The sequence below is a fragment of the Asparagus officinalis genome, chromosome 7 (genome assembly GCF_001876935.1).
Source record: "Asparagus officinalis chromosome 7, Aspof.V1, whole genome shotgun sequence".
Lineage (NCBI taxonomy): Eukaryota > Viridiplantae > Streptophyta > Magnoliopsida > Asparagales > Asparagaceae > Asparagus > Asparagus officinalis.
In genome coordinates this window covers 60469103-60476375 of record NC_033800.1, presented here as the reverse complement: position 1 = coordinate 60476375, position 7273 = coordinate 60469103, and the positions used below count along the sequence as shown (strand labels likewise).

Below are 7273 nucleotides of genomic sequence, written 5' to 3'. Positions count from 1 at the left end.
TCATTCTTGATTTTGAACACCTATTTGTTCTTCAAGGCTTTTCTGTTCTTAGGTAGCTCCACAAGTCATTAGTTTGATTCTTATGAAAAGAATCCATTTCCTCTTACATAGCTTTCTTCCACTTTGCACGATCATCATGAACTTACGCTTCATGGAAACTTTCCGGTTTACCTGCATCTGTTATCATATTATACTATGAAACAAGATATATAGTTGAGGGTTGTCATTCTCTCTCCAACCGTCTCAATTGAGGTATTTGTGGCTGATCCATATATGGTGGCTCTGGATGTTCATGCTCTCCCTGATCAAAACCTAAGGAACCTGCAATTTCTTCTTCTTTCTGCACATCTTAAAAATCATTATTTTCTAGCATGGGAGAAGGAAAAATAACTGATGTAGAGATTGTATTTGGGATAATATGAGTATTTTGTGGCTCATATTCTTTTCAAAATCAACAAGTGTTTTATCTTCACAAAAAACAATATCCCTGCTCCTCACAATTTTTTATTTTTTAGGATCCCACAACCTATACCCAAATTCATCATTTTCATATCCTAGGAAGATGCATGGAATAACTTTATCATCAAGCTTTGTTCTTTTCTCCTTAGGTACATGTACAAATGCCTTACACCCGAACACCCGCAAGTGAGAATAGGAAATATCCTTTCCACTCCAAACTCTTTTAGGAATATCTCCATCCAAGGGAACTAAGGGGGACATGTTTATCAAGTAGCAGGCTGTTCGCACTACTTCTCCCCAAAATATTTTTGGCAATTTAGCTAAGGATAGCATACTTCTTATCCTTTCCACAATTGTATGGTTCATCCTTTCTGTAATCCCATTGAGTTACAGCGTGTGTGGAACAATCTTTTGATGTCTAATGCCATAAAAAAGAACAATAGTCTTTAAACATCCTTGAAGTATACTCATCACCATTATCAGTGTGAATACACTTCAAGAGCTTTCCGGTTTCTCTTTCAACTTTGGTATGAAAGTCTTTAAAAACTTGAAAGACTTGATCTTTAGTTTTTATGACATACACCCACACATTTCTAGATGTATCATCTATAAAGGTCACAAAGTATGAGGTACCACTAAAAGTCTTTTTCATTTATGGGTCCGCATACATCCGAATAGACTAAGTCCAATATGCTAGTTTCCTTTTTGTTATATTTTTAACAAAAGATACCCAGTGTTGTATCCCAATCAAGCAGTGATCACAGTGGGATAGTTTTGTACCTTGCATGGATGGAAGTAGTTGTTGCCTTGCGAGAGTTTGTAGCCCTTTCTCGCTCATGTGGCCAAGCTGCTTGTGCCACAAATCCATAGAGGTACCTTTCACTGTTCCAAGTTCATCATTCTCTAAGTGAAACTAAGTCTTATAGAGAGTTCAACACTTCTTTTCTCTCGCTAATACAAGTGATCCTCCTTTACCAAAGTTGCTTGTGTATTCTTATTCATCAAGCTTGCCGGTGGAGAGAAGATTGAGATGAAGATTGGGCACAAATCTAACATTTTTTAGAACCATCTTTGTTCCAAGGTTAGTAGTAACACAAATATTTTCAATGCCAAGAATTTGAGAAGAGTTTTTGTTACTCATTTTTACCATTTTGAGATTACCTTCACGAAGCGAAGTGAAGTAGTCCTTCCTGGGAGTATCATGGTAGGAGGCATAAGAATCAATCACCAATTCTGAGTCTTGGCAAGTGAGATTTGTACAGTCTTCTTCATATGCCAAGAAAGGCACAATTTCAGTATCACTAACAACAGTTGCACTTTCATTCGTTTCTTGTTTTTTCATTGGTCTTTCCTTCCTTTTGTCTCGCTTGAGCTTGCGACATTACCATTTTATGTGTCCATTCTTCCCGCAGTGATAGCAACTAATGTCCTTTCTAGCCTTTGATTTTCCTCTTGACTTGTCTCGATTCTGAGGCTATCGATATTTGCTCCTCCCCTGTTCTCGGTAACAAGAGCATGAGAATGGGAGGATCCAGATGAATTTCTTTGTATTTTTTTATTCAAAAGGCTACTTGTAACTTGGTTCATAGATACAACTCAATCAGGTGTAGAGTTGCTAAGAGACACCACCAGCGTCTCCCAACTATCTGGTAACAAGCTAAGCAAAAGAAGGACTTGAAGCTCATCTTCCAACACCATCTTCATGGTTGTAAGTTGATTTATAATACTTTGAATTTTATTCAAATGTTCAGATATAGAATCACCTTCCTTGAACTTGAGATTAACAAGCTTCCGAATCAAGAAAGCTTTGTTGCCGGCGGTCTTTTTTTCGTAGAGATATTCAAGTTTCTTCCACAAGCTGTTCGCTGAAGTCTCATTTGACACATGGTAAAATATAGTGTCATCCACCCATTGCCGAATGATGCTGATGGTTTTTCGGTCGTGCTTCTTCTAATCATCCATCGTCATGGACTCTGGCTTGGAAGATACACCTTCAACTGGCGCATAGAGGTCCTTGCAATATAGAAGATCCATCATCTTTGCCTTCCATTTCATCCAATTGTGGCCATTCAAACTAATCATTCGAACACCGCCGACGGGAGTCTCCATCTCAACACAAGAAGATTAGCAACCTTGCTCTGATACCACTATTGGAACACCGCCGACGGGAGTCTCCATCTCAACACAAGAAGATTAGCAACCTTGCTCTGATACCACTATTGGGAAATTAATAGTACAACAAGACCTTTCCCACACAAGAAGATTAGCAACCTTGCTCTGATACCACTATTGGGAAATTAATAGTACAACAAGACCTTTCCCATCTTTGTGGTTAGATGAGAACAAAAATAGAAGAGAAAAAAATAGAGAAATACAAAGAGAAATAGAGAGATTGCACACACAAGATTTACCAAGGTTCAGCTCAAATTGAGCCTACATCCTCACCCGTCCCTTTTTCACCGTTTCCACTATAATCAAATGAAAGTTTACAAAGGATCTTCTCTCAAGTTGATATAACTTAACTTGAGGATCACTTTTTCTCAAACTCACTTGAGGATTACAACTTTCTCTCAAACTCACTTGAGGATTACATATTTGTATATGGTTCTTCTTCTTGCTTCTTGTTGTCAACCTTCACCATGTCTCCTCTATTTATAGGGAGGATATGCCTCTTGGGTACACCACATTCATTGCATGAGGAAGTCCAAAGACTAGTCCTTCCTTTTCCCAATGCATGGGGAAGGACAATCTATCAATACATGCATATAGTCAACCACAAATTTTTATAGAATAAATCCATATTAATTCATCATGGGGATGGACCCCCGTTCCCATCACTTTCCATACTCTCTCTAAAATCTAAAGATTCACAATTTCAAACTGAGTGTCCTTTATCAAATTAAGCTCAGTCACCACGACTATGAACAACGATAGCCAGATATCTGCCAGCGGCGGGGCCGTCTTGCCCATCGGGCACATGATTGAATGGTCTTTGGTTGCTCCCTCTGGTAGGGTGTAGTATAAGCACTTGTCGAGCACTTCCAGAGTCAGTAATGGTCCGGGTTACATTTTGATATCGGATGTGCTTCGTGTTGAACAGACAAAGCCCAGGTGGATTGGAATACCTCCAGCTAGCTTCAACGGTGACCAGAACGTCGTGCCTTCGTTTCCGACATGAGTTGCTACCTGACAGGGTAGAATAGGATTATTTCCATAATTAAGATAAAAGTAGTACAATTGAGTTGTGTATCCAGAGTTTTGTCCTATAGGTGCCATATAAATTATCATGGTTGTGTTTTGGACTTACATCGATAACTTTGTAGGATTGCTGACCTATGACAACACAAACAGTAGAAAGCAGGAATTAATAGTGTTTATAAATCTTTAATCAGAAAAGTTACTAACTGAAAAGATAATGAATAATAACACAAATTACAGAAAAATAGATAAATGCAAACACAAGGATTTATCCTGGTTCGGTTCTCAAGACCTACATCCAGTCCCCAAGCTAATCCTACTTGAGATTTTCCTTTCCTTGATTTGTAAATCCACGAACCAACTTGACCTTAAAAACCACAAGACCAAACTCAACCAATTGACAAAACCATGCTAATTGCAACCAATCTCTAAACCAAGAGATCTTATCTCTCAAACCGGAGATAACCTTCCTTTGAAGCAAAGTACAAAACTGATCCTATAAGCCTTGATAGTGTAGTGGATGTGCTTCTCACTGTGGTAATAGGTTTTACTCTCAGATATTTTGCCTATCTAATCATTTAATTTGAAGAACAAATGGCAAGAGAGACACTACAAGAAATTCGTTATTTAATGACCAAAATTAGTGAATGGACCAGTTGACCGTCATTAATGTGCATATAATAACGACGGGTTTTAAAGTCTTCGACGAGTGACTACAAATATTAGAGGAATGATGTAAGATGAGATAACGGCTTTCTAGTCCATTAATTGATTTGATCATAATACTCTCATTATTGGGTCTCCTTAAAGACGAAGGTGTCCATTACCTTCATTAATGATACTCCTAATCATAATAGAACTGATAAATTAACTCATTACTATTAATAAAAAAATATCACCCTTTTGGTCCTAAATTTTGGTTTGCCCTTGTGTAAGTCAGGGATTCAAATCATTCCAATAACCCAAAATTAAAAATAATTTAAAAATTCATCAAAGGTATAACATGGAAAATGCAAGAAGAAAACCAAAACTCTAATTCCCTACAACTACACCCATGTTTAAATCTTTATCCTTCTCTCACGTTAAAATTTAAGCTAAAACATGACTGAGGGATTGGTTAAAAAACTAACAAAAACCTATCAATATCCCATCAAACAATTTAAGAACATTTACCCAAAATTGATATCTAAATAAAAATTCCAAAAACAAACGATTCCCTCTCCATCCCGTGTTCATTAGTATGACTCCGCCATAAGCCATTAACAACTTCAGATACAATTCATATGGAGGACCATCAATTCATCTTCTTATGTGAAATTTGAAAATTTTAAATTTAATCTTCATAGTTTAGAGATTTTTTGCAACCCCCTTTAAAATGTTTGATCATCTTGTTCAAAATTAATTTATTAGTCCTTCACATTCAAGTATGAAACAATTTTATCATGTTTCCTTAAGTATTGTTTCCTTGCATGTTCATTCCTATAAATTACCCAAAAAATTAGCATCATTTTATAACTCCTAATTATCCCGAAACGTAAAACCCACAACCAAAATCCCCGAAGCCCCAACTTAGATCCACTAATACAAAGGTGCCCAGTCCTAACGGGTGGTGGGAACCGTTGGGACAACTTTTCGTAACCCTAAAGGTTCCAACTACTGGGCCATTTTTTTTACAATAAAGGGAATTTTCCCTCTCCTTTTTAACCAAATAAAAAAAAGAAAAAACACGAGGACCCCCATGACCCCTTTTCTTCCTTCCTCCTCTATTAAAAACCCCCAAATCAAAGCTGCTCCTTTGCCGCTGCTCAGAGATTCTCGCCACCACCACTCGGAGATCGCCTCCGTCGTTGCCATAGCTGCTCGGAGATTGCCTCCGCCGTCACTCAGAGATTACGAAATGCATCCACCAAGAACACTGTTGCACGGCCGGATGCGCCTATGACGGCCTTGTTCGAATCTAGGGTGCTGAGCCCCAGAAAATTAGTGACGATCTCTTCCAACAACGCCTGAGAGCATCCCGATTCGTTCAGATCTAGCATCTTCTACACCGCTCCCGCCTTCTTTATTATCGCTTTATTCCTACATTCAACAAAACAAACGAATTAAAGAAAGTGGGTTTCTATGGCTTTCTTTAAGGTTTTAGATCTCAGCATCACCTTACATGTCGTTCCTTATCCCCAAATTGAGGAGGGCGTAGAGAGATTCGATCTTGAGGGTGGTGTCATCGGAATCGATCTTTCTGGCGTGAGGCGGAATGGCTTCGAGCATTGCCAGCGTCTCTCTCGCCTCGGCATTGTCCTTTGCGAGCCTCCGTACCTCCATCACCACCTCTTTCTTCTTCGAGTCATCATAAAGCTAAAGATTTCTCACTACGCTCTGGAGCTATTCCATAAGCTGAAGCTTCCTATTTTTCTCTTTCTCTGACTCTTTTACCTCTAATGCCGCAGACTCTGAGGAGATCTCTGCCTTGAGAAGATCAGCTAGGCAGCTCGATCACTTCGATTCCACTAAACAATGACAAAAAATATTGCAGCCACCGCAAATGACTGTTTCCAGAAGCTTATGCCGGAACGCGATAGTGGATAACGACAACAAGAGACGGAACATGCTGCCACCATCTACGGCTATCCGTGATCCCTCAATTTCTCCTGTAGCCATTCTCACGCTTCAAGGTTGCTTGACATTAATTTGAGAGACAAAAAAATATCACCTACATAGTTATGTGAATGAAGTTACCCTTTATGTGTTTACCTAAAAATTCATCATTGGTCAGAAACTATCTTCGTATTTGCTATGCGATAAGAGTTCTAGTCAATTCCTAAGAGTTCTAGGCATTTCGACTCCTCAGTCGAGTATCAAGCCCTCGGCTCTTTATTAAGGTAAGCCCAAGCAACCGCATATGGTCGAATCCTCCAGTGCAACTCGACCATCATGGCTAGATTACAAAACCTTGGTACCTTACCCAAGTATAAACCCAAGGCACAATTACAGAGGTCTCGGCCCTACCAACTCATTAGACCGACACTCCTAAGTCGACACGAAAGGCGGTGCCCGTCGACCCTCTTATCAAGGATGACCCTATTTAGGACCAATCGACCACTCATTAGACATTTCTCAAGAAACGACTTAAGGTACGTTCCCTGTTATCGACTAAGTTGAGGACTCGACCTCAGCCTCAAGCCTCTCCCTTTGAGAAAATGTCGACATCTTAGCCTACCTTGAGCAAGTCTTATCTAGATATTGGCCTAACAAAGTCTCCATGACTTGTCAGCTCAATCACTTCCTAAAAAATACGGAGATACATTCTCCCATAATAAAATTGAAAGCACCCTAATACCACTAGAAAAGAACCCTAGAGGGGGGTGAATAGGGTTTATACTAATCTAATCCGATTAATGCCAAATTAAAACTTGCTAAATAATATATCCTAGCAAGAATGATATATTATAAATATATGTGCAAGGATATGAAACTAAGGGCAATATGAACACAAACAAGATAGTGGGAATATAAATAATAAGCAATAGACAAAGGCGATATAGGATATGAACACAAAAATAAGTGTGCCAATGCAATCACAAACAAACGATATGATTACAGAGTTCGGTCTCCACGA

At 38.9% G+C, this 7273-nt stretch overlaps 1 pseudogene; it reads right to left on the bottom strand.

Annotated features, from left to right (window-relative positions):
- LOC109846558 lies at window positions 5444-6334 on the bottom strand (annotated as a pseudogene).